Below are 26,424 nucleotides of genomic sequence, written 5' to 3'. Positions count from 1 at the left end.
CCGTCACTTTGGAATGCCCCTGCAGCCTTGGTTTTGCATGGCCAGACCACACCTCCTATAAATCCCTCTTATTCTCTCTCTTCCCCCTCGCACCTTCATTGAGTACATCAGCCTGCTCTCTAATACATCATCTATCCCTTTCACTTGTAATGCCTTCTCTGTTTTCACTTTGATTTCGATTTTGAATCTGTAATCCTGTTGAAGCGCTACTAGGTGCAGCTCCTCCATTTGAACAGAGAAGCATTGCCCCACAAGCCCCAGAGCTGAAAAAACCCATAATAAATGTTATTTATATTTGTTTTCATTTTCAGCTCACCATCCTGAACTAAGAGCCTCATTATGATGCTGGATGGAAAGCGTACAGACTGACTCCTCGTCCGTATTGGTTCCGACGACTCTGGTTTGGCGAGTCCGACCGACCAATTATGATGTTTCCAGACACCGTTCAGTCAGACTCCAATTGACTTCAATGGGAGCCTTTGTTCCGACTGACAATACAGGCTCCCATTGAACAAAGGGGTGGTTTCTGAAAACCTGCCACACTGTGCATGGTTATAAAGAGTGGTCCCATGGATACCCCCACGGGCACCAACCGGAGGTCTCCAGGTGAAGGGTTGCCTGCTACGGGCCTCCAAATTCAGTTTCCAACAGCCATTTTGTGTCGGACAGACCGATTCGAAAAGGATGTCTGAATCCAACGATGTAATTCGTCGGTCGGAAATGCGGCATATAGACCTGTACGATTCGGCTCCGACCGACTCAGAGTCTCCGAATGCCAGTCGGAATCGAGTCAGAAAGACCGAACAGTTAAATTTTATCATAATCGGTTGGTTGGAAATGTTTACGTGTTAATAGGAAACATGGGTTCCATCACGGGTTAGAAAAATCAGAATGTTTTTCGAGGCTCTGTTCATAATCAGTTGACATCGTAATGAAACACTAAGTATCAGGATGGGGTGGAGCCAGAGCTGCCATATGGCAGCTGCAGGGAGCTGTATGCTTTAAAATACGCATGTCTGTTTGGCCAGTCATCTTGTGACAGCCAGCCAAACATGCGCATTTTAAAGTTCTCCAACCTAGCTGTCTTAGACAGGTGGTTTGGACAAAGCGCAGACCTCCAGTGTGCTAAGGAACGCTGAGCGAGCCTGCTCTATCCAATCCTGAAGCTGCTTTCATGCTTTGAAAGCAGCACCAGTGTAGTGTCTGGCCCAGTAATTCACACAGACACAGGGTAACAATTGGAGACCTTCTTTATTTCTGGCCCTTCCTCTTACAAGGCTAACAGCTCACTGACCCCCTGGTCTCCAGCTCCTCCCTTTCCGCCCGCCCTCGTCCCTCGCTCGGGCCTGTCCTAGTCAGCGATGGCTCGTGGAGGGAGTTACGGTGGGGCAGGAGGGCGGGGAGGGGGAGGGGCAGGGCGGAGGTTGCTAAAAACCGGCATATGGATAATTGCAGGTAAGTAAACAATTTAATTAATAAAACGAATTTCGTAGCTCGCACTGCATTGCATTTTGCGATGCAAGGCGCACTACGAAATTCGTTTTATTAATTAAATTGTTTACTTACCTGCAATTATCCATATGCCGGTTTTTAGCAACCTCCGCCCTGCCCCTCCCCCTCCCCGCCCTCCTGCCCCACCGTAACTCCCTCCACGAGCCGTAGCTGGTCCTAGTTCAAGTTCAAGTTCAAAAATGTGTATAGCGCACTACTCACCCAGAGGGTCTCAAGGCGCTTATGGGAGAGGGGTACTTTACTTATCGAATATCCAAGTTTTAAGTTGCTTTCTGAAGGAGAGGTGGTTCTGTGTAAGGCGGAGGTGGGTGGGGAGAGAATTCCAGGTTTTGGCCGCTAAGTAGGAGAAGGATCTTCCCCCCATGGTGGATCTATGGATGCACGGAATTGCGGTGAGGGCTTGATTGGCCGATCAAAGTTGGCAGGTGGGGGTGTAAAAGGACAGGTGCGTGTTGAGGCATTTGGGTCCTAGGTCGTAGAGGGCTTTGTGTGCGTGGGTGAGGAGTCGGAACGTTATCCTCTTGTTGACGGGGAGCCAGTGGAGGTCTTTCAGGTGAACGGAAATGTGAGCTCGGCGGGGGATGTCTAGTATGAGTCTGGCTGAGGCGTTTTGGATGCGTTGGAGTTTTTTCTGTAGTTTGGCTGTGGTTCCGGCGTAAAGGGTGTTTCCATAATCCAGTCAGCTTGTGACCAGTGCGTGGGTGACCGTTTTTCTTGTTTCGGTGGGGATCCAACAGAATATTTTTTTGAGCATGCGTAGGATGTTGAAGCATGATGATGAGACGGCGTTGACTTGTCTGGTCATCGAGAGGGAGGAGTCCAGGATGAAGCCCAGGTTACGTGCGTGGTGGTATGGGTGCTGTTCCCAGAGCCGGTGGCCACCATGAGTCGTCCCAAGCGGAGGGGGATGAGCCTAAGATTAAGACTTCCGTTTTGTCCGAGTTCAGTTTTAACCAGCTGTTCTTCATCCACTCGGCTACATCTTTCATTCCTTCGTGTAAGTTGGTTTTGGCGGTGTTTGGGTCTTTGGTGAGGGAAAGGATCAGCCGGGTGTCGTCTGCGTAGGAGATGATGTTGAGGTTGTGTTGGCACACGATGGATGCGAGGGGCCTCATGTATACGTTGAAGAGGGTGGGACTGAGTGAAGATCCTTGTGGTACGCTGCAGATGACTTCAGTGGGCTCCGATCTGAAAGGGGGGAGGCGGACTCTCTGGGTTCTTCCGGCGAGGAACGAGATGATCCAGTCCAGTGCTTTTCCTTGTACTCTGACGTTGCTGAGGCGTTCTATGAGGGTGCTATGACGGACTGTGTCGAAGGCTGCGGAGAGGTCAAGTAAGATGAGGGCAACTGTTTCTCCGTTGTCCAGTAGTGTTCGAATGTCGTCTGTTGCTGCGATGAGGGCGGTTTCGGTGCTGTGTTTGGCTCAGAAGCCGGACTGTGAGGGGTCGAGGGATTTGTTGGATACGAGGAAGGCGGCGAGCTGACTATTGACAGCTTTCTCAATAACTTTGGCAGGGAATGGGAGGAGCGAGATGGGGTGGTGGTTCTTAAGTTCAGTGGGGTCTGCTGTGGGTTTCTTCAGGAGGGCGCTGAGTTCGGCATGTTTCCAGCTTTCCGGGAAGGTAGCGGAGTTGAGGGAGCAGTTGATGGCGTCTCGGAGATGGGGTGCGATGATGGAGTCTGCTTTGTTGAAAATGTGGTGGGGACATGGGTCGGTTGGCGATCCTGAGTGGATGGAGTTCATCAGGCGGATGGTGTCTTCAGTAGTGATTGGGTACCAGGCGCAAAGTTTGTTAGAGGGGGGTATTGGTTCGGAGGAGGGTGGAGTGGACTGGTCTCCGGACTGGTTTTCAAAGCTGTTATGTATGTCGGCGATTTTGTTGTGGAAGAAAGAGGCTAGGGAGTGGCAGAGGTCTTGGGATGGAGTGATGTTGTTGGTGCCGGCGGTGGGGTTGGTAAATTCTTTGACAATGTTGAATAGTTCCTTGCTGTTGTGGGCGTTGTTATCAAGTCGATCCTTGAATGCTGATTTCTTGGTGGATCGGATCAGTTGGTGGTGTTTGCGGGTGGCGTTCTTGAAGGTGGTCAGGTTGTCAGTGGTTGGGTTTTTTCTCCAGGCTTTCTCGAGGGTACGACATAACCTCTTGGATGTCTTAATGTCATTGTTGAACCAGGTAGCTTTATTGCTACTTTGCTTGATTTGATGGTTTTTCAAGTGCCTGACCAGTTTGGTCACTGGGCACTATTGCATTGACATCATTACAACCAGGATTGTGTTGTGCAGTTTCTTACTTTTCAGCTTCCTGGAAGACACCTGAGGGAGGAGAACATCGCACTACGGAGGTATGTGAATGTATTTTTTTTTTTAATCTGCCCTCTTAATCCCCTGCCCCACCATTCTGGGTACAAGCCAGGCACCACTAGGCGCTACCCCTTCTGTTTTTTAGCTCTACACATGGCAGAGTCAGCAAATGAATTCCAGGAGTCCTAAGTTTATTACGTGGATGCTATAAGAACTTTTTTTCCATATTACTCTGGGCTAACTGGTTTATAGTTTTGATATAACATAATCCTATTTAAACAGAATTATGCCCTGAACCTTAGCCAGCGTACCTTATGCCTAGAGCAGGTGACATGCTTAGTGTATCAAAGATTAGCAATAGTGCATGTGCAGTAATTTGTTTGTGTTTGCCTAGCTGACTGGCTGGCACGTACGCTATTGCAGTAATTAAACAGGAATTAGTAACATTTCTTACAACCATGCCTTTAGTTTATCGGACTGTAAGGAGACAATAGGTCTCAGTCTGCTTAGTTGGAAGTAACATTTTCCCCCCATATAGTTTAGTATGTCATATCAGCATAGAAAATGTAGCCTATTATACTAACTTTCGTAGAAAGAGGTAGGGTTGACCAAGAATATCCAACTCTCAGTAACTCTTTTACCCTTGCCTTGTACCTTTTATACTATACTTTTTAATTTTAAACTACTATGCTCAATATCCAGCACTGGATGGACCATAATCATTTGAAGCTCAACCCAGGCAAAGTTTAGAGGTCACTCTAAATGCATAGCTCTCACTCAGAGGACAAGTGGGTGCAGTGGTCTCCACCAGTCTCTTCCAACTGCGTAAAATCATGAAGATTGCTCATTTGCTGACCCACTAAGCCCTCGCACAGGTTGTGATAGCGCTGGTTCTCTCACGCCTTGACTTCTCAAACTCTCTCTACATCGGCATGCCACTGTTTCTGCTCAAACGTCTACAAATAGTTCAGAATCAGGTGGCAAGAGTAATCTACAAACAGCCAAGATGGCAATCGGCTACGCCTTGGCTGTTAAAACTTCACTGCTTGCCCGTGGCTCAACATGCTGTGTTTAAGACAAGTTGTCTAGCTTTCAAGGCGCTGCACTGCAAGAGCCCAAAATTTATCAGTGATATGGTCATAAAGCACGTCCCTCGGAGCAATATACGTTCAGCCCACCTTCACCTACTGACCATCCCGGCCATCAAACTTAAACGACAGGGAGGCTGCAGGTTCTCCTACCTTGCTTCCAAATTTTGGAATTCTCTCCCATTGACAATCAGGAGCTGTGACAACCTCTTGGGGTTTAGAAGGGCCCTGAAGGCATGGTTGTTTGAGCAAGTCCTTATGCAACAACACTATGCATGATTAGCGCCATGAAACCTCTTGATGACCGTGCGCTTTATAAGCTTTTGTTAACATAACATAACTTAACAAATGTGTTACTGTTATTACTGTTGAACAGTCAAAATATTGAGTTTTAACCCCTTCGCTGCTCAACACGAGCTCAGCTCGTCATGCAGTACACTGGTCGTGTGCTTATGACGAGCTGAGCTCGTCATGAAACAATGGGATTTACAGATCGCTCAGCACAGGAGGAAAATCTCCCTAGCAGCGATGTGGTTAAATATCAAATGACACTAACATTGAGTCCAAAATATTGAGATACAAAAATATCAACAGTTAGAATATCGTTAACAAGAATATTGAGTTGAAGGTAAGTAATATCATTTTCAAAAATATCGAAGTACAAAATATCGTTTGCAAAAATATTGTTGTTAACAGATGTATTTTAGGGTGTATTTTAAATGTATGTGTTCTGTGCTTTTGTGTTAGTATTGCATTTGTTTCTGAATATATGTGTTTCAATTTCAGAAGATTAAAAAAACAAATTGTAAGTAAATTTTGCATTTAAGTTCTGTAGCAGGTTGTGGGTTTATAGGGGAATACGGTGGGAAGTAATTTAATTATAATACATTTGATATTAATTTTTAGAGGTTATTATTTTTTTTTAAATTACATGTTGTGTTTCTTTCCATAGTGGGTTGTGGGTTTATAGGGGAAAAGGGTGGGGAGTAATATAATTATAAATAATTAATAAATAATTATTATTAATTAATATTTAGGTATTTAAAATTTTACATTATTAATTGTGTTAATTGATGTATTATTAATTAGTAATGAATTGGTTGTTAATTAGAAATTAATTTTAGGTAAATATCTTAATTGTGTTACTTTTTAGGAGCGGGTTGTGAGTTTATAGGGGAATAGGGTGGGAAGTAATGTAATTATATTTAATTAATGAATAATGTTTAATATTACATATTTAGGTATTTAATATTTTATATTGTAAATTGTTGTAATTACTTTGTTATGAATTCATTATTAATTGATTGTGAATTATTAATAATTCATTGGTGCATATGTGAATTGTTTCATTTTTTTTAGAAGTGGCCTGTGGGTTTATAGGGAAGTAGGGTGGGAAGTATTTTAATAATAATTAATTAATTTATATTTTTAATTATTTAATATTTATGTATTTAACATTTTATATTGTTGATTGTGGTGAATGATGTATTATTAATTATGTATTTATTGATTATTAATAGTTAATAATTAATTATGAATTCTCTTATTTGTGTTATTTATTTAAGACCGGGTTGCTGGTTCATAGAGGAATAGGGTGGGAAGTAACTTGATCTTATATATATTTTTAAAAATATTTATAGGAAAATAATTTTCAGTTGTTTTGTAGTGTTATTTGTGTGAATTACTTCGTTATTGATTGTTTTTAAATTGCGTGTTAATTATTAATAATTATATTAATTTATTGTTAATTGTTCATGTTAACTGTTTTATGATTTACAACATTGGTGGTGTCATTTATGGGGGAATATGGTGGGAGGTAAATTACTTTTTAATTAATTAGTTGTTTGTTAAATAATGTTTAGTATTTTGCTGGAGTGGGAATAGTAAATTATTCCCCTCCACTATCCAACACTTTCCTTACTGTTGAACTTAGAGTGGGAAGTGTACATTTTACCTCCACGATATCCAACACTTTTCCTACTGTTGCACTCCTGGAGTGAGAATAGTAAATTATTATCCTCCGCTATCCAACACTTTCCCTACTGCTGCAGTCCCTGGAGTGGGAATAGTAAAATATTCCCCTCCACTATCCAACACTTTCCCTACTGTTGCACTCCCTGGAATGGAAATAGTAATGTTTACCCCTAAGCCATCCAAAACTTTCCTTATTGTCAATCAATCAATTAATCAATGTATTTATAGAGCGCGCTACTCACCCGTGAGGGTCTCAAGGTGCTGAAGGGAGGGGGGGTGCTGCTACTGCTCGAATAGCCAGGTCTTGAGGTGATTCCTGAAGGTGAGGGGGTCCTGGGTCATTCGTATGTGGGCGGGGAGGGAGTTCCAAGTTTTGGCAGCCTGGTAGGAGAATGATCTTCCTCCGGTGGTGGTTCTGCGAATCCGTGGGACAGTGGTGAGGGCGAGGCTGGCAGAGCAGAGCCGGCGGGTTGGAGTGTAGAAGGTGAGGCGGCTGTTGAGGTATTCGGGGCCCATGTCGAGGAGCGCCTTGTGTGCGTGGGTGAGGAGTCTGAACGTGATCCTTTTGCTGACGGGGAGCCAGTGTGGGTTTCTCAGGTGGGCAGATATGTGGCTGTGGCTAGGGATGTCAAGGATGAGTCATGCGGAGCCTTATGTATGGGCTGAAGTTGTTTCCGAAGTTTGGCTGTGGTTCCTGCATATCGGGCGTTTCCTGGTTTCGGTGGGGATCCACCGGAAGATTTTTCGGAGCATGCACAGGGTGTTGAAGCATGAGGATGAGATGGCGTTGACTTGTTTGGCCATTGAGAGTGAGGAGTCCAGGATGAATCCCAGGTTGCGTGCGTGGTCCGTAGGTGTTCGTGCGGTGCCCAACGCTGTGGGCCACCAGGAGTCCTCCCAGGCGGATGGGGATTGTACGAATATGAGGACCTCCGTCTTGTCTGAGTTCAGTTTCAGACGACTGAGCTTTATCCATTCCGTGATGTCTTTCATTCCTTCCTGGAGGATGGTTTTTGCGGTGGCTAGGTCCTTGGTGAGGGAGAGTATCAGCTCGGTGTCATCAGTGTAGGAGATGATGTTGAGGTTGTGTTTGCGTGCGATGGCAGCGAGGGGGCTCATGTAGATATTGAAGAGGGTTGGGCTGAGCGAGGAGCCCTGGCGTATGCCGCAGATGATCTCAGTTGCCGCGGAAGGGAGGGAGGCGGACTCTCTGGGTTCTGATGGCGAGGAACGAGGTGATCCAGTCCAGGGCTTTTCCTTGGATCCCCGTGTCGTGGAGGCTGGTTATTAGGGTGCGGTGGCAGACAGTTTCAAAGGCGGCTGAGAGGTATAGGAGGATGAGAGCGGTTGTTTCCCCGTTGTCAAGCAGTGTCCTGATGTCGTCAGTGGCTGCGATGAGGGCGGTCTCGGTGCTGTGGTTGGCTCGAAATCCTGACTGGGATGGGTCGAGGGAGTTATTAGCCTCGAGGAATGTAGTCAGCTGTATATTGACGGTCTTTTCGATGACTTTTGCTGGGAAGGGAAGGAGAGAGATGGGGCGGAAGTTCTTGCGGTCTTTAGGGTCCGCTGTGGGTTTCTTCAAAAGGGTGTTGATCTCTGCGTGCTTCCAGCGCTCTGGGAAGGTGGCGGACGTGAAGGAGTTGTTTATGATGTTACGGAGGTGGGGTGCGATGATGTGTCGGCTTTGTTAAAGATATGGTGAGGGAATGGGTCAGAGGGAGAGCCAGAGTGGATGGTGTTTATGACGTGGGTGGTGTCTTCAGTGCTGATGGGGGTCCAGGCTCTGAGGGTGGTGATGGGGGGAGTTGGTTTGGTGAGTGGAGGCGTAGTCTGGGCACCGAAGTTGTTGTGTATATCGGCGATCTTGCGGTAGAAGAACATGGCGAGGGAGTTGCAGAGGTCTTGCGATGGTGTGATGTTATTGTTGCTGGCGTTGGTGTTGGAGAGTTCTTTTACGATGCTGAAGAGTTCCTTGCTGTTGTATGTGTTGTTGTCCAGCCGCTCTTTGAACGATGTCCTTTTGGTGGTGCGGATCAACTGGTGGTGTTTGCAAGTGGCATTCTTGAAAGCTTTCATGTTTTCTGTTGTTGGTTCATGGCGCCAGGTTTTCTCGAGAGTTCGGCAGGTTTTCTTTGATTCTTTGACGGCGTCAGTGAACCATGTGGTTTTGCTGTTGCCGGTCTTGCCTGGGGTGTTCTTCAGTGGAGCAAAGGCGTCGGCGCAGTTGGTGACCAATGTGCGAGGTTGCGGGCTGCGTCATTAGTGTCAGAGGTGTCGGTTGGTGGGTTCTGGCTCAGTGATGTGGTTAGCTTGTCTGTGGTGACTTTGCTCCAACTTCTGCGGGTGATCTGTTGCGGGCGGTGGTGGGATGTAGTCTTTTTAAAGGTGAAATGGATGCAGCTGTGGTCGGTCCAGTGTAGTCCGGTGGAGTGGCTGAAGGAGACGTGGTTGCTGGGGGAGCAGATGGGGTCGAGCGTGTGGCAGGCGTAGTTGGTGGGGCTGTTCACTAGTTGCTTGAGTCCGAGGTTGGCGAGGTTGTCAAGCAGGGTGGTGGTGTTGTTGTTGTTATTGTTCTCCAGGTGGAAATTCAGGTCCCCTAGGAGGGTGTATTCTGATGTGGCGAGGGCATGCAGGCTGATGAAGTCTGCAATGGTTTTGCTGAAGTGTGTGCGTGGGCCCGGGGGTCTGTAGATTAGGGTTCCTCTGAGGGTGGTCTTGGGGTCGGTGTGTATCTGGATGTGTAGGTGTTCGGTGATGGTGAGGGTGTCTTCGGTGTTGGTCGTGACGCTGATGGTGTTCCTGTAGATGATGGTGATTCCTCCTCTGGTTTGGTTGATGCGGTCCTTACGGATGATCTTGTAGCCATCCGGGATGGCTATGGCGATGTCGGGGGCTGAGGAGGTGTTCATCCAGGTTTCCGTGAGGAAGGCGATGTCCGGTGCTGTTGTATCGAGGAGGTCCTAGAGTTCGATGGCGTGCTTGTGGACGGAGCAGGTGTTGAGTAGGATGCACTTGAGGTGGTTGTTGTTGTTGCTTGTTCCGGGGGGTGGGGTGCAGGTTCAGAGGCAGGTGAATTTGCAGGCTTGGCAGTTGAAGGGTCCGTGGGTGCGCTTCGGGGTGGCTTGGTAGCAGGCGGGTGGCCGTCCGGTGTTGAGTGCGTCGAGGGTGGCGGTGTCGTATCTCAATCGGGTTTCCTGGCTTCAGCAGAGGCCAGGGGTTCTGGAGCTGGGCGTGGTCCAAGGGCGGACTGGGGCAGACGGACTTGCCCTTACTGGAGTGGGAATAGTCATTTATTCCCCTCCGCTATCAAACACTTTCCCTACTGTTGCACTCACTGGAATAGGAATAGGAATTTTATCTCCTGCGCTATCCAAACTTTTTCACTACCGTTGAAGTTAATGTAGTGTCAAATGTAATTGTAAAAACATTTTAATATGCTTCTAACATTTTCTAATTTATTAAAACAATTATTTATTAGTTTTATTAGGTTAATATATATATATATATTATATTTTATATATAAATCCCAAATCCTTCCAATAATGCACACTCGGAGTCGCACGTATGCCCAGTAGCCGTATTTAATGTTGCTCGTTATGCGTTCCGTCCGTTGACTTGTTCACACATTTTGTCAACCAACTATGAAGAGAGCATTCGAGTATTTGAGACATGTAAGACTCAACATAAATAGAGAAGCAGCTGTGGAGCCAAAAACTCTATTCTTTGAGAAAGTAATAACTATCACTGACAAAAATATCGACACAAATATATCATTGTCCAAAATATCGGAGTCCTATCTTCATAATGGTAAGTACAAAAATATCGGAAAAGACATATTGTTGTTAAAAATATTGTTGTTAAAAATATTGTTTTTTTAAATGTTTGAAAAATAGTGTAAAATAATGCAAGGTATCGATATAATAAAAATAAGAATTATTAGAAATTTTTTAAAACTATGAATAATAAATATAATATAAAAATGAATTAAACATACACATATATATAAAATATATTACTTCTACTAGTCGGGTCATTTAGAGACCGAGCCCTTCGTCAATTGGTGCATATCACTGGTTTTCGGGCAAAACTGGTGACGTGCACCAACTGGCGAAGTGCTCGGTCTCTAAATGACCCGACTAGGAGAAGTAAAATATTTTATATATATATGTATGTTTAATTCATTTTTATATTATATTTATTATTCATAGTTTTAAACATTTTCTAATAATTCTATTTTTTTTAAATTATATCTATTACTTGCATTATTTTACACTATTTTTCAAAAACGATATTTTTAACAACGATATTTTTAACAACAATATTTTTTTCCGATATTTTTGTACTTACCATGATGAAGATAGGACTTCAATATTTTGGACAACGATATTTTTGGGTGGATATTTTTGTCAGTGATCGTTATTACTTTTTCAAAGAATAGAGTTTTTGGCTCCACAGCTGCTTGCTAATTACTTCCCTATTTATGTTGAGTCTTACATGTTTCAAATACTCCAATGCTCTCTTCATAGTCGGTTGACAAAATATGTCATCACATTAACAATCTATTGCCCGTCTTCCAGTATGATTTTAATCCTGGCACTCCACAGTGACTGCTCTCCGCCATGTCACTAATTATTTTTTTCACAAACATCCTAACAATCTCTCTTCTATTGTGCTACCTACGGATTTTTCTGCAGCTTTGAATGATGTTTATCCTTAATCCTTCTCTCTTCATTCCTTGGGAAGTTTGGGTTCTGTTCTTTCATCGGTTGCTTTATATCTTTTTAGTTGATCCTTTTCAGCGTCGTGGAAAGCTTATACATTTATCTACTTTTTAGTTACTATATCATCTTATGATTTCCGTGCAGATATCTATATCAAAAACTCTCTCATTTTTTAATTTCCTACTTTGAGAAACTCTGCTATTGCTACTTCGATATCATTCATTTTTCTCTGCCTAATCTTATGTCGCCCTGATATTCTCTTCTTTACATCCCCTCACCCATTCTTCGCTACCAAAATCTGTTATTACATCTACTTCCATCCTTAATCTGAGCATTATCTTTATCTCTGTATTAAACTTTGAAAAGCAAATGTCTCTGGTTAATCATACATGATGCCTTCAAGTGCAATAAATCAAGTAAATGTGGTTCTTTCTTACCTTCACTGCTGCTAAACTTCATATTCGACCGCGTGCTCCTTCTCATCTGGACAATTGCTGGTCTATATATGTTGGGTTTCCGCAACATGTTCTTCTTCCATTTCAATGGTGTCTTCACTGTTCTGCCGGTCTTTTGTTTGGTGTTATCAATGATCTTTCCACATTAATCCTCATCTACTTCTACAGTGGCTTCTATTACGAATCAGTTTACATTTCATTGCTTGCTCCTCCATATTTTATTCTAGTGCTCATTAAGTATCAACGAGATCATAATCAACATTATAACGTTTGGTTGTTCTGTGCCTGCCCCCTTTGTGTCCCGTCTCATTTAAGATCCTTGGGGGCATATTATCAAGGGGGTTTATCTCCGCTTTTTTGGCTTTAAAAGCCAAGAAAGCGGAGATAAAATTATCTCCCTATTACCAAGCTGTCGCTAACACCAGTTAGCGACAGCTAGTAGGAGATAGCGACCATCTTGGGCCCCACTTTGCATGTCAGTGATATTTATCACTAATGAGATGCAAAGTGGGCGTGCCAAGATGTTAGAAACTGAAAACAGTCGCTAACATCGCTATCTCCTATTACCAACTTTTGGAGATATTCGCGCTAAGCGGGAATATCTCCAAAAGCTAACACCTGCCCTGAGCAGTTCTTAGCCATGTTATCCAATGGGAGGTGGATAACATGGCTAAGAGCATTTGCTCGATAATGCATGAATATCGCTGACTTTTCAGCGATATTCATGCATTTCGGCCGTTTTTTATCGCATTTGCGATAAACCTTGTTAATAGCAAGGTTTATCTGCGATAAAAATCGCCGATGTGCGGCGATAATTTTTGTCTCTAAACAAGTTAGAGACAAAAATTATCGCTAGTTGTTGGTAATATGCCCCTTGGTTCTTCCAGGTCTATTTACCTGTCTCTATCCGTTTATATGTTTTCTCCTGCATTTCCTCACTGCTCCTGTTTTGTAGTAGATGTGCCCTTTGTTTAAACTGCTGTACTTTTTTTCCCTAAGGTTCTTGACCGTTTAATGCTTGAGAGAGGGTCTATGGGGCAGATTTATGAGGCCATTGCGCCTCTTTGCGCCGCAATTGCGTCACTTTATTTGACGCAACTGCGGCGCAAACAATGCGCCCTATTTACAACGTGACGCATCTAGGAGATGCGTCATGTTGTAAAGCACTGCGCCATAAGGAGGCGTTCCGGCGCAGGGGGGGCGTTCCTGCGCAGGAACGCCTCCTGAAAGTGGCTGAGTGAAATCTATGAGATTTCACTCAGTCACTTTCAGGGCAATGCTGCGTCAAAACCCTGCGCCTGCTTGAAGCAGGCGTAGGTCTTGACACAGCATTGTGCACATGGTGTACCCCCGAGCCTTGCTTGAGCTGCGTCACGCTTGCGACGCAACTCCAGCAATGCGCCACATTTCCGGCACAGATGCGTCACGCATCTGTGCCGTTTTTGCACCATGGTGCGCCGCATTATAAATGCGGCGCACCATGGGTGGCGGAGCTGTGGCGCACTGTGGCGCATGTTAACTGGCGCATCCCTGGGGATGCGCCAGTTAACATAAATCTGCCCCTATGTCTTTTTGAAATCACTGTTTGTGAAAAATGTGCTTTACAAGTTAAATGCATAAATAAAGGAATAAAGTGTTCGGAGTAGTTTAGATACAGGCAAGGCACACAAGAAAGAACGAAATCATTTTGGAGGAACATAGCAGAAAGCCGGGAGTAAATGTTACAGAGAAACCTAAAAGTACTGCAAAGGAATACATTACTTGTTAGTGGTACAATTGAGAAGGTAGAGTTTGGATCGATCTTGGGAGAGGAAGTGCTGAAGACTGTTTGTGTGAGTATGTTTATTAAAAAGGGGTGTCAGATGGAATTGGTTGTATCGATAAGAGAGGAGGGGGAGAGGGAGTTGTGTACGTGTCCTTACAAACCAAGGTGCTAAAGGTTGGAACTTCTATTCCATGAGCACTGGGCATTGCAGACACTTTTATATACACTATGAGATGTATGACTCATTAATGCCATACCATTCCCGTTCAAAGCACTTGAGAACCGTATACCGTTTGAACTCATGTACTAAACCTGTCATTTGACATGGCAGCTTCAAGCAAGCTTTCAAAAGTCTGACGACGGTGCGCCCAATGCGTCCTTTGGAACACGAAAAAAACAGATCCTCCGCACTGTCAACTACAAAGCGCTTTGGGCTTCAAAGGTATGGACAGCTCCATTCTGCACTGGAAAGGAACTGGCCGTCCTGTAATCCATATCAACTCTCTCTGTTCCAGGAGAAATAACCCTATTAAAGTGAATCATTTTCCAGTACCAGGCTGCCTTTTACATACTGTAGCTCTTTTTTTTAAATTTTTTGAAGTGGAAAATGAGACTGAAAGAAAAATATAATGATCCCCCACTATGAATGATGTATGAGGAAAAAAACACATGCATGTTATTTTGCTCCTTTGTTCCTTATTTATTTGCTTGTGCATAACCAGTTTGGCAATCGTGTTGCATTTATTAATATTTATTGAAGCGCCTACAACTAAAAGGAGAGATGCGAAATTCCTGTTTGTGTGAAGACTTTTCCACTGGCTCACCTACAAAAACCCCAGCGAAAATGTTTTCTCTGAAAATTACTATCTATCTCGTCCCTACCTCGTCTAATTTCAAGCCGCCCCCGCCCCCATGGTACCATAAATGTTTCTTCTTTACTTGCACAACATGTACGCATCACAAGAGAGCAGAGCTCATTCACAAAGTTTACATATGTAGAACTCCTTACGTGGAAATCATTACCTAAACCTAGGTGTACATTTCCTAATCGATAAATGCTTACCTTGCATTAAATATAAATGCACCACGCCCATGAGCAGTTTGCATCTGGGAGTTGCTGCTGCACGTTTTATTATTCTTAGTTTAGGCTTAAAAATCCCACTATGCATGATTCTGTTCACTAATACTCGCCTAAATTTAAATCCATAACATGGTACCTCTTGACAGTTATGTCCCTGGTTATGGTGTCAAATCTATATCAACCCTGTATCACTGCCATGGGAGGAGTTTTGCAGGTTAACACAAAGGGATAATCTTTAAAAAACGTACAGAATAAGGTCTCCTAAAGCAGCACTTTAAGTGTTACGCCCTGTACTGTGTTAGAAATGGGATTATTAATCCAGAGTGATGACTACCCACCTTGAGTAATAGTCATAATACTTGTCATGGTTGAATAGCTGTTGGCTGCAGTCGCAGTGAAGCTGTTTGTTTTCGCAGGAAAAGCTCTGTGTGGGAGAACTTTGAACTTCATGCCCAGGAAAGCCCTCTCACAAGTCAGATACTGTAGACACTTTCATCCAGTCAAGAAGTTTATGTTCACACTTAATCTCTTTGTCGGAGGTCGGAATCCTTCAGTGAGGCAAGGTTGCTAGCTGTAGCCAAAGAAGGTTCTACATGGCACTAAATCGGATATGATGCTGCAGAGAAGTTCCGAGCAAGAGATACCTAAGTCTTCTGGCCAACCACAATGCAACTTTGTCGGACCTGCTTGGCAGGTTTGTCTTTGTCCTTTGGAGTTTTTGAAGTTTCAAAATATGCTAAGTCCCATGTTTTCAGGGATGGCAGGTGAAGTCCAGACAAACACAGTCAAGGGTTCCAGGACCTCAGGAACAGCACTTGGGGGTCAGGAGTCACTACAGCAGAGGCCAGCATCAAGGTCCATAGCATGACGTGTTGGAACTCGTCAGATGTGCATTTGCTTGATTGTGGTGCCCTGCCGCCTGAATAGAAGGTCAGCATTATGGCACATGTAACTTACTTCTATTTCCTTGGCCCAGTCCTGCATTGTTCCTGTCAAGTCACAGACAACAGGCTCAGAGGTCTTCTAGGTTTCCACAGGTCCAGCAGCTTTTTGAAGAGGGTGCTAGGGAATACCACATGTACACTTGTCACTAGCTTATGGGTGTGGGTGTGGGTGACTCCTGTTCCCTTTATATCCAATGAGGTGAAACTTCCAAAGAGCAACTGTATCCATTTTCGCAGTAATTCCTGTCCACTCTACTGGAAACAATACTACAGTGCAACTCAGTCCTAAAATCCAAAATGGTGAAACTCTTCTCCCTTTGTGCTGAGCTTGTGTGTCCACCAAGAGATGTGGCCATGGTAATGAGCAGCTCATCCTCTGTGGTCACTCGGAAACTAGTTCTGGAGGCAGCTCCCCTCCCATTGAGCTTGGGGCATGTCTGACTAGGTGAGCAAATGAAGAGATCTGCCCCAGTAGTCATCTGAAATTTACTTATGACAGAGGAGGCTCCTTTGAAGTAAACTAGGTGTCTCGACACAACCCAAATTTTATCCTGCAAGAGAAACAAAAACACCTCCTGAAACCCAGGCCTTCGTCTGAGCTCTAAGAACAGTTTCCACTGCTTATTCAGCTTCATGCACCAGCCGAGTGATAGCTGGAAGGTCAATGTAACTTAGCCTTTAGGAGTTTCACTTTTGAAAAATGACTTTTTCTCAACATATATTAAACATCAGGCTACACCATTGAGTTGGGCTTTTCATAAACATGTTAAAAAGTTGTAGATTTGTTTTTTTTAGTTTGTCCCTACCTTGAGAAAGTAGAGTTAATATTGATTTGCAGTGTTTCTCTATGGGCCATCTATCCTTCCTACTGCTTGTTACTGTAAGAGTACTTTATCACATATCCTACTTTGAAATACCATGCACCCTGCCTTATGGGCTATAAGGCCTACTTCAAGATTAGGTTTAAATATTCAAAAGAAAAGTTTGGCCTGTTAAAATGGTTTATTTTGACAGATCAAAATGCAGTTTTTACACTGCTGCAATCAGCTGCAATGGTAGGCCTGACGTTATGTTTGCACTCTTGTTGTGTTGGGTGGCACTATAGATGCATTTGGAGGGATGAACAGAAATATTGTTTTGTGAGTTTTAGGTAGGATTACCTTAATGGTGTCCTTAATAAGGGTGAAAAGAAATCTGAAATATGACTGCATATCTTCAAAATATATATATATATATATATATATTTTTTTTTTTTTTAATAACTCCTTTATTAAACAGTTTTTAACATACACCCCCGGCCACCCACCTCTGCCCGAGCCCAATTCAAGCTCACAAATAATCAATTACATCCTTAAGGATATTACATGTATCAGTACAGAGCACACTTTAGCAAAATTAATATTGCACAGAAATATCACTGAAGTAGCACAGGACTATATATCCCTTGTGAAATTTAGCAACATGAACCCTTAAAGAGGCACCCCTAACAATCGCCCCACATTGCTGCCTTATATTTGAATCCCCAAGCTTGGCCCCTCATCCAGATCTCTAATCCAGGTCCTCAAGGGTGCCCAAAATTCCAGCTGATATACAGATAAAAGTCTAGCTATCCACTATTGGCTAGTAGTTGGAACCAAATCTAGCTAAACAATGGCCAGAGTCTTAACACCGTCATGGCTATGAACATAAATGCCTGAGCATGACTAGAAGCACCTACCTCGCCCACCCCTAGCAAAATTCACTGGGGGGTAATTGCTTTCTGTAGCCCCAGCTGTGTCTCGAGCATTCTACTAATGTCTTTTTTGAAAGTGTCAAGGCTGGGGTAAGAAGCAAACATGAGAATGATATCTGCCGCACAGCTGCTGCAATGAGGGTAGTGTGTTCCAGGAACCCCCCCATTTTACAATCTTTGCAGGGGTGATGTACAGATTAAACCATGTTTTAAAACATTGCATCTGCAGGCTGGCTGTAATGAAAGCAGAGTGGGAAAGATAGCAGGAATCTACGCACTCCCCAGTCCCTACCTGCAGCAGATATTTCCATCTACTAGTGTGCTTAGCTAGATCTTCCACCATACTGCCTTTCACCATCCTACACAAAATACCCAGTGAGGGTTTATATTTAAGAAGCAAATCTATCATTCCAACCCTTAAAACACCCCCAGACTTTTTTGAAGATATATGCATTATTGCAGATTTAGTAGCCAGCACACTCAATTGGGCATTTTCAAAATCCTCCCTCCTAGCTATGGCCCTAACCAGCTGACTCTCTCTCTGCAATTAAAAGCTTCTCATACAGGTCATGTAGCATGTTTCCCCCTTTTCTGACATGCCCAGCTGTATCCTAAAGTCTCCCCCCTGTGTTCCGGCCTAAAACCACACCGCTATAAAGCTAAGGATCCAATTAGTCATATGTTTAACGAACTCCTCATTGTACAGCAGGGCCCTTTCAAATGTCCAGTGGGAGGTTGGAGGAGGGAATACCTCTATTTCTATTTCCAAAACCAACGGACTGTGGTCTGACATGACCCTTGGAAATGTATCTATTATGCTTGATCGAGCAAATTTGTGAGACATAAAAAGTAGTCCAGACTGGCATGAACCTGATGTGGGGCTGATAAAAATGTGTACCCTGGATCCTGAGTTTCCATTTCAGCCCAAACATCAAATAACCCATGAGTCGCGCATAAATGTGTCAAGGATCAAAAAACCTTTGGTTTACGGTATAGGTCAGTCTTTCCCCTCACTTACCCCCATTTCCATTAGAATTGATACTTATGTTGAAATTCCCACAGATCATAAGGGGGAGTGGCCAGCCAGCCATCTTGTTGTTGAGCCAATCAAACAAGGTTGGGTCATCTGCCACTGATCCATACACTGAACACAATGTAAATGAGTTGTTTTCTACGCAGCAATGCGTAATATCCATTCTGCCAAGTTTATCCGCTCCACAGACTGGGAAGCTGGCCCTGCCGTTGCAAACCATTATAGCTACCCCTGTGCACGCATCTCTTGTGAAGTACTGAACACTAATTGATAACATACTAGCTATCTGGACCTCAAACTAGACAAGGTACCAGATGGTGTCTGCAACCTTAGAACATGACTGCTCAAATTTCCCCAAGTAAATCGTTGAAACAGACCTACCCTTTCGTATTACTTAGGCAAGTCCAAAGTGAGACAGAAGAAATACACACGTGTCAAGGATCAAAAAACCTTTGGTTTACGGTATTGGTCAGTCTTTCCCCTGACTAACCCCCATTCCCATTAGAATTGATACTTATGTTGAAATCCCCACAGATCATAAGGGGGAGTGGCCAGCCGGCCATCTTGTTGTTGAGCCAATCAAACAAGGTTGGGTCATCTGCCACTGATCCATACACCGAACACAGTGTAAATGAGTTGTTTTCTACGCAGCAATGTGTAATATCCATTCTGCTAAGTTTATCCGCTCCACAGCGTGGGAAGCTAGCCCTGCCTTTGTGAACCATTATAGCTACCCCCTGTGTACGCATCTCTTGTGAAGTACTGAACACTAATTCATAACATACTAGCTCTCTGGACCTCAAACTTGACAGGGTACCAGATGGTGTCTGCAACCTTAGAACATGACTGCTCAAATTTCCACAAGTAAATCGTTGATACAGATCCACCCTTTCGTATTACTTAGGCAAGTCCAAAGTGAGACAGAAGAATTACACAAATTGGCATTTCAAACATTTATTGAAGAAATTGTGTTCTTGTGCAAAATACATGAGCTGCAGCTGTTAGCAGAAACAGAGCATTGTTGCCAGCATTACAAGAACAGTGAAAAAATGAATAATTCAACCATTATAATTTCACAGTGATTATATGATTATTTGAATATACATTACAATGATACTCCTGCCTAATCCTACCTATACTAGAGAATGCATTGTGCAAGTTCACTTGGAGCAACTTAACCATCCTCCCCCATTACCTGTGTGTGATGTATCAGGAAGCCAGTCTGGTGTCGGCCACCATTCTCAGCACAACAGAGATTGAAGTCAGCAAGGCTGGATCTCACTCATGGATGAACATTCCAGGATAATCCATTACAGTAATCCTCTGGGGGAACTTGGCTTAGAGGCATTGTATATACTAAAAGCCTAGTTCCATTCGTACAGTGGCAGAGGTTCTATGCTGATGCTTGTATTTGTCTTTCCAATTCAGAGCTGTCACCAAACTGACAACAAAATGCAAAGGCAGTGTGTTCAGTGTTTTTGTAGTCTTGAACAGAGTGTGCAAGAGTAATGATAAAACGCTTCTGAAAAACTGTGCTTGAAAGTAGATGACTTTCTGAGTATGCTATCATGTACAGACAAAGTATGTACAATGTAATTGTCTAAAAGGATGTCAATGTTAAACATATAAGTCAAGATGGAGACTCTTTGTGCATGGGCCCTGTTGAACCTCTTAATTTTATATATTATTTCTATTTGGTAGATTTATTTCCTTTTCCCAACTATCCTATTTTCCACTCTCTTTTCTTATCTCGCCCTCTTACCTCCCCTAGGGGTAATGACAATATGGAATGGGAAAAATATGGAAGGTTTAAGCCACACCAAGGAAATTAAGCCTAGAACAAACCTCATGGTTCCACCCAAACATATCTCAAAAACCCACACCTCAGAAACAAAAGAAACATGGGGCAAAAATAAAAGAAGAAAAGGGAAAAACACAGTGTTAGCAAAGGATTCTTTCATTTGCAGCAGTAATATTCTCCCTGAAATTATGTTTGCAACCTTAAGACCTTTAAGCCAATGACCTTTACCACTCCATTCACATTTAATCAATCTGAGCCGATATTTGAAACCATCACTTCACCAGTGTATAAACCTCTCCGTGAAATTTCCCCTGTGCAAGACTCCTTGATAAGTGTTAATAATACACCTCCACCAAACGATAGTGTATGCAAGAAAAAGAAAACATTATGCTCGGTTGTAGTGCACAAGACGATGCGAGTTATCGGCACTCACTCCGGTGGCCACAAACCTCCTGGGTTGAATGATGGGGTAAGCACCCATTGGTGGCATTCAAGTCTCACCCCCATCCCGCTAATCTCCCTTTGCACCTGTGGTTCAGTCTATGCTAAATTCCAAACTGCTCTGTCTTTTTTCCATTTCTCCTTCAACTCCTCATGTTCAGAACTTCTCCTCTCCAAGTCACCACTCTCCTCCTCCTTCCGGATTTTGCTACCATCTACTCCATCCTTTTCCTGCCTGAACAAGTCCTCATTCAGGGCGTCATTTATGAGAAGTGGGACACCATTGATGTGCCATATTTACTGTATGACGCATCATGTTGTAAGGAATGACAGACATGTCAGTATTACTGACGTATCTGTTGGCGCAATAGTGGTGCATTGCTGAAGATGTGTCAGAAGCATGACACAACTCCAGCAATGTTCCTTTCATATGGGGTGAAAGGGTCTGCACCACTCTTACGCCTGCCATGAGGCAGGCATAAGGTTTTGACGCACTGGCGTCCTAGAAGCGGCACAGGGAAATCTTATAGATTTCACTGCGTCACTCCTATAACACTTTCTTGTGGGGAAACACCCACTCTGGCACAGCTTGATGCCAGGTATAATGTAGCGCAGGAGGTTATGAAGTGACACATCTGTCTAGATGGGTTACTTCGTAAATATGGCACAACATGGCACATTTTTTATGCCGCCGCTGCATTACTAAAAGTGGCGCAATGGCAGCGCAAAAGTAAAGTAGGCATTCATAAATAAGGCCCTCAGTTTCTCCCACTCTCTGTGATGTTGTCTCTACCCTCTGTCTCCTACTGTCTATTTGCCTATTTTCTCTTTCTAGGTCATCCTTTAGTTTCAGGCCCGGTGTCAAGGGATCCCTTGTATTGCTCCCAGGTATGTTTTCCTGCTCTTTGGTTTGCATTTTCACACAGTGCTGCAATCCACTAGTGGCCTTTCAATTCGAGGCCCTAGGTGCACTTTGTATCACATAATATGGTCTTATAGACAAGTTAAATATACCATTTAGGTGTATGCCAATTTGACCATGTTGAAAGGGGGAGGACAAGCAGTTTCCTACTGATTAGCAGTGGTAATGCGCACAGAGTCCTAAAACAAGCAAGACAGGTACGAGGAAATATAGGTGGGGGCATCCCTCAAAAGATAATTATTATTTTCTACATACAACCTCCTAGTGAATAATGGGTGGCCAAGATAGAAGTCCTTGGTGACATCAGAGAAAGTGAATTCCTTTCATATCAGTAAGCATATATAAATTTCATATTTATACTGTTTTTACTGCCACAGTGCCATCACAATCAAGCTACAATTCAGTGATTAGGCCTAACAAGAATGAAACAGGTCTGAGATTGCTTTTCTTTCCTTCAAGAATGGAACTGGCCTGGCAGTTTGAAGTTGAGCAGGACCAAAGATGAATTGCATATGGTTATTATCTTTCTAGAGTGACATAGTGAGTAAAAAATGGACTAGTTTGTGGGCCAAGTAATTTCCAGTATCTACAATTAAATCAAGCATTCCATTGATCACCTTTTGTTTTTCTTCACAAATTTAGTATATATGTATTAGAAATGTATGACATGACATACTATAAGATACAGATACAGGTATGCAAGTAAACCATGATATATTTTGTATAAAGTAATATTGGTTGATCTTTGGCCAATAAAGGGAACTCCTTGCAAACATACTTTCAACCTTGCCTTCGCATTTACCAAGATAGAGCACTTTCACTCAGTCTCTTTGCCCCATTAATCTTTGAACTCATATTTATCATAGTTATGGCTCTGTCAACAGGGGGCATGACATCATGTGTGGCAAACCCTATTTGGAGCAGCTGCAGAGTAACATGAGCATCAGGAGCACACCTTTGATGGTTGCAATTGACTGCTTAAAATATCCTGGGGTTCGTCCAAGTAATGGCACTTTAAACTGGGTCCAATATACCCTTTCCACACTTGACTGTCAGTGAAGTGAGGGAAAGCAGTCAAACACTTCTCAGAGAATGTGTGTGTTGGGCAGAGATGCAGAATTTAAATGCCAATTAACTGCCCAGCCCAATGCTTGTCGTAATGCTCCACATATTAAATTGGAATCAGCTATTCTAAGACACCTTTTATGAGCTCCTGCCACATGTTACACCTCTGACAGAACAAGTCCCTCTCATCATGGTGCAGAGTGCTGTTCTGTCTAGTAGTTTGTGCACTTAGTTTGACACATGAACAACCTAGGGGGACCGGGTGATTCCTTATCCTCCTCTTTAACCTTGGAGCAAAGACAGTGTTGGCTTTGCTCCAAGGTATGCCACCTTTGATCCTCAACTGGACCCCATATCTGACGCAACTCAACTTCCTGTCATGGATGAGTGTCAAACACTGACCTTGTGGCTTGCTGTCCCCTCAGTCGAACGCAGTGCTATCATAACAACTGTTTACTTGAGGGCTTTATATGACCCTTGGCCCACAACACCTTCACCTATGGACTACCAATCAGCGAACCACTATCATCCACACTCAGCTACATTCCCAGACATCTGGAAACACACCACTCTCATGTCCCTGCTCAAGAAACCATTGCCTGACCCAGCAATGCTTTCCAACTAGAGACCAATCTCCCTCCTACCATACCCGGTCAAGGTCTAAGAGAAACGAATCAACCAATGACTCACTGATATTCCCTGCAACCACAGCCCCTAGATGCCATTCATAACAGATTGAAGCCCATCCATAATGCAGAAACAGCATTACTTAACAACATAGACTACATATTTGACAGAGATCCTCCTGGACCCTTCTGTTGTGTCTCACTTTGCCTGCACTGTTTTTTCTGCATGGTTATGTCCCCTATCACCACAGATCAAGTCCATCCGCTTCCTCCTCTTATCTTGACATTCCAACCTCCCCATTGTCCAGCGCCTGATGTACAGTGCTCCATGGCCCCACACTGTCATTGCCATTTTCATTTTGGCCTAATTCCAACAGACACTGCCCTTTTAATGTTGGCCTCCTTCCTACAAACCTAGAAAACACTGCCTACCATTACATTGACATATTTTATTCAGTATTTCCAACCATAAAAGTACATGAACAAATATAATATGCACACAATACAAAAAATATAAAACACAGAAAAGCTCATCAAAGGACTACATTTAAAACAGTGAACCACCATCATCATATAATATTTATCCAGTCAAACTAAGCAACCATAAAAAGGCAGCATACAATACTGTAACACATATATATAAATACACAAAACCATAAAAAAGAGAAACAATATGCAGCATAAAAGCAAGATAAAAAACCCAAAGTCGGATATGTACATGCTGGTTTCAGCCAGATCTCGAGCATGTAGATACCAGAGCAGCCATTTAAAAACTTGATACAGCAGATAAGAAATTATGTTATGTTAGATTGTTATGTTATATTTATTTTTGTATAGCGAACGGCTACCCAAAAAGAGTGTCCCGGCGCTTTAAATAAGGAGACCTACACCAAAATAACACAACACAGTCATAAAAACAGAGAGAAATGCAGAAAAAAACAGAGAGAACAGCAGAACAGCCTACTGGGTAAACAGCCAGGTTTTGAGGCCTTTCCTAAATGCAAGTAGGCTGGTGGCTCCCCGGAGTGTTAGCGGCAAGGTATTCCACAACTGTGGCGCCAGCAGTCCGAAGGAGCGGCCTCCAATGCGAGCTTTCTTCACTCAGCCGCCAGGAACAAAGATTCTGACCTGAGAGAGCGAGCCGGATGGTAAAAGGCAAGTCTCTTTTGGAGGTACTTCGCTCCCACCGCATGAAGAGCCTTATAGGCCAAAGTTAATGCCTTAAAAACAATCCGTTTGCGGATGGGCAGCCAGTGTAAAGACTGCAACAGGCCAGCAACACTGGCTCGCCTGTTAAGGCCAAAAATGGCCCTCGCGGCCGCGTTCTGCACAACTTGGAGCCGCTGCAGCAGGTACTCTGGCAGGCCCAGGTAGAGAACGTTGGAATAATCTAACCTAGAGCCGATCAGAGGTCAGCTTCCTATGTTCCTCAGACAGAAGAGGTAGAAACTTCCGCAGTATCTTAAGGAGGCCGAAGCATGTACCTGTCACACCAAGGATCTGGGATCTCAGTGTCAGACCCTTGTCCATCTTGACCCCCAAGTTCTTAGCAGTTTGGGATGAGCAAGACGGAGGGAACATGTTAATGGGCCACCAAGCTTGCCAGTCTGGCTCCGTAGCGCACCCGAAGAAGAGTACCTCGGACTTATCGGAATTGCACTTGAGGCTGTTCAGCTGGAACCATTTAAAAACAGCCCCAAGGCAATCCCGGATACTCTCTCCATCAAAGTCTCCTCCTCTCTTACAAGAGCAGAGGATCTGGGTGTCGTCGGCCTAGGACACGATCTGGGCCCCGAACGACTCCGCCAGCGCCGCCAAAGGGGTCATGAAGATGTTAAAAAGGGTCGGGCTCAGTATAGAGCCCTGTGGAACCCCGACTCCCAAAGGCGGCATCACGGCGGAATCTGGGGAGGCCCAAACCGTTTGCCGGCGGCCAGCTAGAAAGGAAGAAAACCAGCTGTGCACCGTCCCCCGTAGGCCAATCTCATAGAGTCTTGCGAGAAGGCGGTCATGGGGGACGGTGTCGAAAGCCGCCGACAAATCCAACATCACCAGCATGGCTTTGCCCCCAGTGTCCAGAACCCCTTTGATGGTTTCTGAGACCTCTAGGAGCACGGTCTCTGTGCTGAGATTTGGGCAGAAGCCGGATTGGGTGGCATGCAGAATCTCGTGTGTTTCCAGAAAATTGGAGAGCACCGTGTGTACATGCTTCTCCAAAATTTTCGTAAGAGCAGGCAACAGAGAAATAGGCCTATAATTGACCGGGCCTTAGGGTCAAGACCAGGCTTCTTCAGCAAAGGGATGACCATTGCCTGCTTCCAGGCCTGCGGAACCACTCCCTGGCTCAACGAGAGATTCAGGAGTGGATTCGCCAGCGGATTTATCACTTCCGCCATTTTTGCCAAGAATTTGGCCGGGCAAAGGGTCCAAAGGTGACCCAGATTTGAGATTGCCCATAAGCACTAAGGAAGCAGGGGCTGAGATAGGTGGAAAAACGGCCAACGTCGGACCTAGCGGGGCCATTGGGTGCAAGTCATCCTCAGGACTGGTCAGCCCCGCGGGCGCCATCGGTGGAAAAGTGTCCTGGATAAGTTTAATCTTGCTGGTGAAAAAATTTGCAAGATCCGAAGCCCAGGATTCAGAGGGCATATCTTGAGATGTATTGGACCGCGGAGCCATGAATTCTCTCACTATGGTGAAAATCTCCTTACAGGAGTTGGAGGCGGCTTCTATCCTCCCTGCAAGGTAGGCTTTTTTTTCAAGGCGAATGTCCCGGTGATAGGCCTTAACCGCCATCTTATAGGTCAGCCTAGCCACAGAGTCGTATTGTGAACGCCAGGCTCTTTCGGCTGCCTTACACTGCTGCCGAGCAGCTGACAGTGCCGCAGTGAACCAGGGAGCCGAGACCCGTTTCGGTGTTAAGCGGGGGGCCAGCACCGGGGCAAGATCGTTCAGCCTATC

Source organism: Lissotriton vulgaris, chromosome 3_1, assembly GCF_964263255.1.
Source record: "Lissotriton vulgaris chromosome 3_1, aLisVul1.2, whole genome shotgun sequence".
Taxonomy (NCBI): domain Eukaryota; kingdom Metazoa; phylum Chordata; class Amphibia; order Caudata; family Salamandridae; genus Lissotriton; species Lissotriton vulgaris.
The sequence above is the reverse complement of the archived record's forward strand: the minus strand, read 5'-3'. Positions refer to the sequence as shown.